Raw genomic sequence first — 11,089 nt, 5'->3', positions numbered from 1 at the left:
AGTATTCCCCTAGCGCTGGAGTTCTCCCGTTCTCCTTGATTGGTAAAATTGGTTTTGGCTTGCTGGCTGTTGTGCTGATCTTCTGGGGGAAGGGCCTGTTGCCATGGTTCCCAAATGTCTTTGCCGGAGGCAGAATTGCCCCGCCCTTGTGAGTCCGGGCTAAGCAAGGTGCTCGGGTTTGCTCTCAGGAGATTTTGTTCCCTGCAAGCTCTCGGTACAGATTTGGAGGACCAGGGTGAAAATGGTGGCCTCCCAATCTCCACCCGGAGGAGCTGAGAACTCGGGGCCCCGCTCCTCAGTGCGCCCCCAGAGAAAAGCAGTCACTCCCGTCTCCCGGGTCTCCGGCCGCACTCCGTGCTCACCCGGCCTGTGATCGAGCGTTTCTGTGTCTGGCACCCGACCCTGTGTGGAGTCCCCAAACCCAGCACATCCCTGCGGTGTGCTTCCGCGCCGCTCCTCCCAGGGGAGAAAGGGGAGTCTCCCCAGTTCTGCCACTTGTTGGGTCCCTGCTGGAGGAGCAGTGGCCCGACTGTGTCACTGATCGCAGTTTATGGCAACCCTGAGCTGAGAGCCCGCGCCTCAGCTCCGTCTCTGCAGCGGGCTTCCCTGCTCTGATACCTGGGAGCTCTGCCACACTCAGGCACCCCCGGTCTTTCTGTGACCTCGAGGGTCTTGAGACCACACTGTCCTGCGAGGGTTCCACCCCCCGCTTAGCCACTGGAGCGACGTCCCTCAGCGGAGCCAACTTCTAATTTTGTGCTCCGCGGCTCTATCACTTGCCAGAAGCGGCCGCCGGAGGCCCCCTCCCCTGCCGTCTATCCTTCCGAATATTGCCTCGGATTCACTTCTCCGCACGTCCTACCTTCCAGAGTGTTGTTTCTGTTCAGAGTGTTGTTACTATTCTTATCTTCAATCTCCTGTTGAGTTCATAGGTGTTCAGAATGGTTTGATCCCTATTCAGCTGAATTCCTGAGACCAGACGAAATCCAGGTCTCCTACTCCTCCGCCATCTTGCTCCACCCCCATCATTAATTTTTGATGTAGTGATCCACGATCCATTGTTTTCATATAACACCCAGTGTTCCATGCACGACGTTCCCTCCTTAATACCCATCCCTGGGCTAACCAATCCCCCCCCACCTCCCCTCTAAAACCCTGTTTGTTTCTCATAGTCCATAGTCTCTCATGGTTCATCTCTCCCTCCAATTCCCCACCCCTCATTTTTCCGTTCCTTCTCCTAGTGTCCTCCATGCTATTCCTTATGTTCCACAAATAAGTGAAACCATATGGTAATTGACTTTCTCTGCTTAACTTATTTCACTTGGCATAATCTCCTCCAGTCCCATCCATGTTGATGTAAAAGTTGTGTATTCATCCTTTCTGATGGCTGAGTAAGAGTCCATTGTATATATGGACCACATCTTCTTTATCCATTCATCTGTTGAAGGGCATCTCAGCTCTTTCCACAGTTTGGCTATTGCAGACATTGCTGCTATGAACTTTGGGATGCATATGGCCCTTCTTTTCACTACATCTGTGTCTTTGGGGTAAATACCCAGGAGTGCAATTGCTGGGTCATAGGGTAGCTCTATTTTTATTTTTTTCTTTAAATTTTTCTGTTGTTATGTTAATCACCACACATTACATCATTAGTTTTTGATGTAGTGTTCCATGATTCCATATTGTTTATGCATAACACCCAGTGCCCCGCGCAGAACGTGCCCTCTTTAATACCCATCACAAGGCTAACCCATCCCCCCACCCCCTCCCCTCTAGAACCCTCAGTTTGCATTTTAGAGTCCATCGTCTCTCATGGTTCATCTCCCCTTCCGATTTCCCCCCTTCATTCATCCCCTCCTGCTATCTTCTTCTTCTTCTTTTTGTCTTCTTAACATATATTGCATTTGTTTCAGAGGTACAGATTTGTGATTCAACAGTCTTGCACAATTCACAGCGTTCACCATAGCACATACTCACCCCAATGTCTATCACCCAGCACCCCATCCCTCCCACCCCACCCCCACTCCAGCAACCCTCAGTTTATCCCTGAGATTAAGAATTCCTCATATCAGTGAGGTCATATGATACCTGTCTTTCTCTGATTGACTTATTTCACTCAGCATAACACCCTCCAGTTCCATCCATGTCGCTGCAAATGGCAAGATCTCATTCCTTTTGATGGCTGCATAATATTCCATTGTATATATATATATACACCACATCTTCTTTATCCATTCATCTGTCGATGGACATCTTGGCTCTTTCCACAGTTTGGCTATTGTGGACATTGCTGCTATAAACATTGGGGTACACGTACCAGTTCGGATCCCTACATTTCTATCTTTGGGGTAAATACCCAGTAGTGTAATTCCTGGATCGTATGGTAGCTCTATTTTCAACTTTTTGAGGAACCTCCATACTGTTTTCCAGAGTGGTTGAACCAGCTTGCATTCCCACCAACAGTGTAAGAGGGTTCCCTTTTCTCCACAACCTCTCCAACATTTGTTGTTTCTTGCCCTGTCCATTTTTGCCATTCTAACTGGTGTACGGTGGTATCTCAATGTGGTTTTGATTTGAATTTCCCTGATGGCTAATGATGATGAACATTTTTTCATGTGTCTGTTAGCCATTTGAGAAGTGTCTTTTCATATCTTCTGCCCACTTTTTGACTTGATTATTTGTTTTTGGGGTGTTGAGTTTGAGAAGTTCTTTATAGATCTTGGATACCAGCCCTTTATCTGTAGTGTCATTTGCAAATATCTTCTCCCATTCTGTGGGTTGCCTCTTTGTTTGGTTGACTGTTTCCTTGGCTGTGCAGAAGCTTTTCAGCTTGATGAAGTCCCAAAAGTTCATTTTTGCTTTTGTTTCACTAGCTTTTGGAGATGTATCTTGAAAGAAGTTGCTGTGGGCGATGTCAAAGAGGTTACTGCCTATGTTCTCCTCTAGGATTTTGATGGATTCCTGTCTCACATTGAGGTCTTTCATCCACTTTGAGTTTATCTTTGTGAATGGTGTTAGAGAATGGTCGAGTTTCATTCTTCTGCATGTGGTTGTCCAATTTTCCCAGCACCATTTATTGAAGAGACTTTTATTGAAGTCACTTTTTTCCATTGCATGTTTTTTCCTGCTTTGTCGAACATTATTTGACCATAGAGTTGAGGGTCCATATCTCGGTTCTCTATTCTGTTCCATTGGTCTATATGTCTGTTTTTGTGCCAGTACCATGCTGTCTTGGTGATCACAGCTTTGTAATCTAGCTTGAAATCAGGCAACGTGATGCCCCCAGCTTTGTTTTTCTTTGTCAACATTTCCTTGGCGATTCAGGGTCTTTTCTGATTCCATACAAATTTTAGGATTGTTTGTTCCAGCACTATGAAAAATGTCATTGGAATTTTGATCGGGATGGCGTTGAAGGTATAGATTGCTCTGGGTAACATAGACATTTTAACAATGTTTATTCTTCTGATCCATGAGCGTGGAATATTTTTCCATCTTTTTTGTGTCTTCTTCAATTTCTTTCATGAGTGTTCTGTAGTTCCTAGAGTATAGATCCTTTACGTCTTTGGGTAGGTTTGTGCCGAGGTATCTTACGGTTTTTTGTGCTATTGTAAATGGAATCATTTCTCTAATTTCTCTTTGTACAGTTGCATTGTTGGTGTATAAGAAAGCAACTGATTTCTGTGCATTGATTTTGTATCCTGCCAAATTACTGAATTGCTGTATGAGTTCTAGTAATTTGGGGGTGGGGTCTTTTGGGTTTTCCACATCAAGTATCATGTCGTCTGCCAAAGGAGAGAGTTTGACTTCTTCTTTGCCAATTGGATAACTTTTATTTCTGTTTGTTGTCTGATTGTTGTTGTTGCTAGGACTTCTAGTACTATGTTGAACAATAGTGGCGAGAGTGGGCATCCTTGACATGTTCCTGATCTTAAGGGAAACGCTCTCAGCTTTTCCCCATTGAGGATGATATTCGCTGTGGGTTTTTCATAGATGGATTTTATGAACTTGAGGGATGTTCCCTCTATCCCTATACTCTGAAGTGTTTTAATCAGGAAAGGATGTTGTATTTTGTCAAATGCTTTTTCTGCATCAATGGTTCTTCTCCCTCTTCTTATTAATGTGTTCTATCCCACTGATTGATTTGCGAATGTTGAACCACCCTTGCATCCCGGGGATAAATCCCACTTGGTCGTGGTGGATGATCCTTTTAATGTATCGTTGGATCCTGTTAGCTAGGATTTTGTTGAGGATTTTGGAATCCATATTCATCAGGCATATCAGTCTGAAATTCTCCTTTTTGATGGGGTCTTTGCCTGGCTTGGGGATTAAGGTCATGCTGGCCTCATAGAATGAGTTTGGAAGTTTTCCTTCTGTTTCTATTTTCTGAAACTGCTTCAGTAGAATAGGTATCATTTCTTCTTTGAATGTTTGATAGAATTCCCCAGGGAATCCATCAGGCCCTGGACTCTTGTTTTTTGGGAGGTTTTTGATCACTGCTTCAATCTCGTTATGGTTATTGTCCTATTCAGGTTGTCAATTTCTTCCTGTTTCAGTCTTGGCAGCTTCTAGGTTTCCAGGAAGGCCTCCATTTCATCGAGATTTCTCAGTTTATTGGCATATAGTGGTTGATAATAATTTCTAATAATTGTCTCTATTTCCTTGGTGTTAGTCGTGGTCTCTCCCCTTTCATTCATGATTTTATTAGTTCGGGTCCTTTCTCTTTTCTTTCGGATAAGTCTGGCCAGTGGTTTATCCATCTATGAATTCTTTCAAAGAACCTACTTCTAGTTTCATTTATCTGATCTGCTGTGTTTGTGGTTTCTAATTCATTGATCTCTACTTTAATTTTAATTATTTCCCTTCTAATGCGTAGTTTAGGCATCATGTGTTGCTTTTTCCCTAGTTCTTTAAGGTGTAGAGTTAGTTGGTGAAATCGGGATTGTTCTATTTTTTTGAGCGAGGCTTGGATGGCTATGTATTTCCCCCTTAGGACCGTCTTTGCAGTATCCCATAGGTTTTGGACCGATGTGTTTTTGTTCTCATTGATTTCCATGAATTGTTTAAGTTCTTTTTTGATTTCCTGGTTGACCCAAACATTCTTGAGCAGAGTGGTCTTTAGCTTCCAAGTGTTTGAATTTCTGCCAAATTTTTTCTTGTGATTGAGTTCCAGTTTTAAAGCTTTGTGGTCTGAGAATATGCAGGGAATAATCTCAGTCTTTTGGTATCGGTTGAGACCTGATTGGTGACCCAGTAGGTGGTCTATTCTGGAGAAAGTTCCATGTGCGCTCTAGAAGAATGAGTATTCTGTTGTTTTAGGGTAGAATGTTCTGTAAATACCTATGAGGTCCATTTGGTCCAGTGTATCATTCAAAGCTCTTGTTTCCTTGTGGATTTTCTGCTGAGATGATCTGTCCATTGCTGAGAGTGGAGTATTGAGGTCTCCTACAATTCACGTATTGTTATCAATATGACTCTTTATTTTGGTTAACAGTTGGCTTATGTAGATGGCTGCTTCCATGCTGGGGGCATAGATATTTACAATTGTTAGATCTTCTTGTTGGATAGACCCTTTAAGAATGGTATAGTGTCCTTCTGTGTCTCTAATTACAGACTTTAGTTTAAAATCTAATTTGTCTGATATAAGAATTGCTACCCCAGCTTTCTTTTGAGGTCCTCTGGCATGGAAGATGGATCTCCATCTCTTCACTTTCAGTCTGGATGTATCTTTAGGTTCAAAATGAGTCTCTTGTAGGCAGCATATGGATGGGTCCTGTCTTTTTATCCAATCTGCAAGCCTGTGCCGTTTTATGGGAGCATTTAGGCTCCCATAAAGAGAGTGATTATTGAAAGATATGAATTAATTGTCATCATGTTGCCTGTGAAAATGTAGATTTTATAGGTTGTCCATGTAAATTTCTGTTGTATATCACTCTTGGGGGCTTTCTACTTTTAGAGAACCCCCCTTAATATTTCTTGCAGGGCTGGCTTAGTGGTCACATATTCTTTCAGTTTCTGCTGGTTGTGGAAGCTCTGCATCTCTCCATCCCTTCTAAATGACAGCCTTTATCCAGAATACTTTATCCAGTATTCTTGGCTGCATGTTCTTCTCATTTAGTACCCTGAATATGTCTTGCCAGGCCTTTCTGGCTTGCCAGGTCTCTGTGGATAGGTCTGACATTATTCTGATGTTCCTCCCTCTGTATGTAAGGAATCTCTTCCCCCTTACTGCCCTTAAGAGGGTTTCCTTGGTTCTAAGATTTGTAAGTTTTACTCTTACATGCTGGAGTGTTGGCCTGTTTTCCTTGATCTTGGGAGTGGTCCTCTCTGCCTCTAGGATGCACCCGAATGTTTGTTTCATTCCCCAGATTAGGGAAGTTCTCAGCCACGATTTGCTCAAATACATCTTCTAGTTTTCTCTCTCTCTCCACTCCCTCCGGGATTCCAATTATTCTGACATTGGAACGCTTCATGGTGTCACTTATTTCTCTGATTCTATTTTCATGGATTCTGAGTTGTTTTTCCCTGGCCTCCTCTTTTCCCTTTTTATCTATTATATTGTCTTCCAGGTCGCTTATTTGTTCTTCTGCCTCACTTACCCTAGCTGTTAGATTATCTAGATTGGATTGGATCTCAGTGATAGCATTTTTAAGTTCTGCCAATTCAGCTTTCATTTCTGCCCTTAGAGACTCTATGTTGCCATTAATTGATTTCTCCATTCTAGCCATTGTCTTCACAATTGCTGCCTGAATTCCATCTCCAACATCTGGTTATATCTGCATCCATTTGTAAATCTGCAGCATAAGTCATAATCTCTGAGTCTTTTCTATTTTGGGGGTTCCTCCTCCTAGTCATTCTGTTGATGGGTGGTTGAGGGAATGTATAGAGTCCGAATTATTGACCAGAACCCAAGCAAGATGCACCTGTTTTCTTGGGGCCTTAGGGTTGCTGGCCTCTTGTTTTCCCAGTCTTTCTTCTGGGGGAGGGGCCTGCTGCGCTGTTACTCAGGCAACCGTGTTTGGGTGGAACTGCCCTGCCCCCCTGTGGTGGGGGATGAGCTCAGCGGGAATCAGTTTTTGGGTCTTTTGTTCTCTGGCAGCTTTTCCTGGTGGCTTTCCATGTCTCTTCCAGGAGTCAGAGCAGAAGAGACCATTTCCAACCCTCTGCCTCAGAGCAGAGAGACCGCAGTCTTTTCTTCAGTGAGTGCTCCAGGCCACACCGTCTCTGTTTCTGTCCATGCTGCTATAAACTGCAGCATCCTGTGTTGTGTGCCCCACCGCAGCGCCCCCAGTCTTGCCTCCAGGTCAGGGCACGTCTCGCCCTTTGTGCTTCTAAAACCACCAGCCGCTCCCATATCGCACGCGCCACCCCACCGCTCTGGGTTTCCGCCCTGGGGGCTGCCCTAAAGTCCTTTCCCCACCACTACTGGTCTGCGAGTCTGTGCCCCATCCCCAGCGCGCAAGGCTGTTGCTCACCAGCAGTATAGGATCCCCAGGGCCAGACACCCTCCCACTGCCATTTATCCTCTGATATCTGCCCGCAGAATCAGGGCTCCCCGTCGTCCCTTGATACCAACCGCCTGCGATATTCTGTTTGTAGAGATCCAGATTTTCTTACATCTCAACCTGGTTTCGTGGGTACTCAGAGTGGTCTGGTAGCTATCCAGCTCAATTCCGGGGACCAGTTGCAGTAGGGTCCCCTACTCCTCCGCCATCTTTCTTTCCCCCTGTAACACAACAATCCGTTAAGGGACTAAAAGCAACTCTTTGACCTGTGGAACTGGAAATGGTGTTCTCAGGCTGGAAGTCAAGGGGGTGGCATATTGTTCACCTCCGAGCAGGGTGGATTATCCCAAGGACTTCCAATTCTGGTTGTCGAATGAGGCATTTTCTGAGTCATTTCCACAAGAAATCATAGCCTCCCTGCAGCGCTCATTTCCACAAAGTCTTCCCCGGGCCCCAGTGAAATCAGCCCACGATGCTGCTGGAATATCAGCTCCTGCCCTGAGAGCCCAATGTTCCAGGTTTTCTCCCCAGGAGGTGCTCGCACTGGAATCGACCCCTCCAGAAGTGGGGCATGCCCAGAGCCGGCCCTTCAAGAAAGTTGGCATGCGTGGATCGAGCCTGGGGGGTGGGGGGTAGGTACAGTGAGTATTTTGAGCTGAAAGCACTTGAAAAACAGCAAATGCGGAGAGGCTTTCTCTGGAATGTCCTTTATCTGCCTAAAGACAGACCCTCCAGAAGGACCTCAATGGTCTTCAATTTCCTCCCCAGGAGTTTTAGCCACCAGGGAGGATTGACTTTTGTCACAGGAGATGAAACCAGAAGTTGATACCACAAAGACAAACTCGATCACAAACTGTCAGACCTCCCATCTATTCCTCTGAGGGCCCATTCATCTTTCCTAAAAATCAATAACCCTCCCCTATATGGCCTACATTCCCCTCTCCCTTTTGTTATTAATATGGCATATGAGCTCTCAAAACTCACTAATTTTTTAGGAATTCACCTTTTTTCCTGATGCTGCCATGCACATGATATTAAAAATTAACAAATTGGTAAAATTTTTCTCCTACTAATCTCCCTATTGTCACTTTATTTCATAGACCCAGCTATCAAACCCAAGATGGATGAGAGAAACTCCTCAAGGACCATGAATTTTGTGTCTAAGAGGGTCAGATCCCATACTGGGCCTATCCGAAGTTTCTTTCCTATGCTGTGAACATGGGTTTTCTTTAAACCAGTGTGTTTGGACCTATTGACTTACTCTGTCTTATCCAGAGTACTGGTTTAAATCTTTAATCAAAATAGCCACCATAAACCATGTGCCCTCTTTCCCAGCATTTCAAAACCCCTGGCTTTGGTGAATTTCTTCATTGGTGAGTATTCCCTTCCTATCTCTCAGAGTTCATGAATCAGCTTTATTTTTTTATTTTTTTAAGTCTTTAAATTCCAGTTACTTAACACACAGTGTAATATTAGTTTCAGGTGTACAATATAGTGACTCAACACCTACATACAACACCCGGTGCTCATCACAAGTATAGTCCTTCATCCCCATCACCCATTTCACCCATTCCCCCACCCACCTCCCCTCCTGTGACCATCAGTTTGTTCTCTATATGTTTCTTGGTTTGCCTCTCTCTCTCTCTTTTTTTTTTGTTCCCTTTGCTCATTTGTTTTGTTTCTTAGATTCCACATATAAGTGAAATCATCTGGCATTTGTCTTTCTCTGACTTATTTTGCTTAACATAATACTCTCTAGTTCCATCCATGTCATTGCAAGTGGCAAAATTTCATTCTTCTTTATGGCTGAGTAATATTCCATTATATATACCACTTCTTTATCCACGCATCAGTCAATGGACACTTGGGCTGCTTGCATAATTTGGCAATTGTAGATAATACTATAATAAACATTGGGGTGAATGTATCTCTTTGAATTAGTATTTTTATATTCTTTGGATAAATACCTAGTAGTGCGATTGCTGCTTCATAGGGTAGTTCTATTTTTAACTTTTCAAGGAATATCCATACTGTTTTTCCAGAGTGGCTGCACCAGTTTGCATATCCACCAACAGTACAGGAGGGTTCCCCTGTCTCCACATCCCTGCCAACACCTATCATTTCTTGTGTTGTTGATTTTAGCCATAATATCTCTTTATAGTTTGATTTGCATTTCTCTGGTGATCAGTGATGTTGAGTATCTTTTCATGTGTCTGTTGGTCATTTGTATATCTTTGGGAAAATGTCTGCTCGTGTCTTCTGCCCATTTCAGTTGCATCATTCATTATTTTGAGTGTCAAGTTGTACAAGTTCCTTCTATGTTTTGGATACTAACCCTTTATCAGACATGTCATTTGCAAATACTTTCTCCCATTCTGTAGGTTGCCTTTTAGTTTCATTGATTGTTTCTTTTCCTGTGCAGAAGTTTTTTATTTTGATATAATCCCAATAGTTTATTTTTGCTTTTGTTTTCCTGGCCTCAGGAGATATATCTAGAAAGAAGTTGCTACGGCCAATGTCAAAGGGGTTACTGACCATGTTTTCCTCTAGGATTTTGTGGTTTCAGATCTCACATTTAAGTCTTTCATCTATTTTGAATTTATTTTTGTGTATGGTATAAGAAAGTGGTCCAGTTTCATTCTGCATGTGGCTGTCCAGTTTTCCCAACACCAAAAGGTTATGTGCTGCTGGCCATCTCCCAGCTTCTCTCTGTCCACAGAAATGGAAGTTTTAAGATGCTCTCTGTTGGCTCCCATTGAAGTTGATGCGGTATTGAGTTCTTACTGCTCAGGAAAGTCTTCCTGCAAAAGAGAATAGGTTGAGGAACAAAATTCTCAGAGTGGGAGATTCAGAAGAGACTGTGCAGCAAGTATAGAAAAGCTAATCACAGTTTCCTTTTTTTCCTTTTAAAAGATTTTATTTATTCATTTGAGAGAGAGAGCGAGCACAGGCAGGGGGAGAGGCAGAGGGAGAGGGAGAAGCAGGCTCCCCGCTGAGCTGGGAGCCCTCCATGGGGCTTGATCCCAGGACCTGGAGATCATGACCCGAGATGAAGGCAGACACTTAACTGACTGAACCACCCAGGCACCCCAGCTAATCACAGTTTCTGTTGCTATTGGAGGGAGGTTTCAAATGGACAAATGAGGTTGACCTCACCTCTGCCCTCTTTTCCTGCCATGAATGTGGATGTGATGTTTGAGCTGTGGCAGCCACCTTGTGACCACGAGCAATTACTATATGCCCAGGCTTATCCCGAATCCTCATTGCAACCCTATGAGGTAGGAGCCATTATCCACCCCATTTTACAGAGAAAGAACCCAGGCCTCTGAGAGTGGAAGAACACACAGGTTTCAATAGTAGAGATGGCATTTGAACCCAGGTTTGGACCCCAGAGTCAATGCTATTAACTATGAACTCTACAGTTTTAATAAGAGCTGGAGACAATGGAAGACAGAGGGGGCTCCAGCTTCATGGCAGCCGCTCCCTGTCTGTGTTGGTGTGCTGCTCAATTTCTTTCTTTCTTTCTTTCTTTCTTTCTTTCTTTCTTTCTTTCTTTCTTTCTTTCTTTCTTTCTTTCTTTCTTTCTT

This window comes from Callorhinus ursinus, unplaced genomic scaffold (assembly GCF_003265705.2).
Source record: "Callorhinus ursinus isolate GAN/ISIS: 27379988/994484 unplaced genomic scaffold, GSC_fseal_2.0 scaffold56, whole genome shotgun sequence".
Classification (NCBI taxonomy): Eukaryota; Metazoa; Chordata; class Mammalia; order Carnivora; family Otariidae; genus Callorhinus; species Callorhinus ursinus.
Note: the sequence above shows the minus strand (reverse complement) of the source record.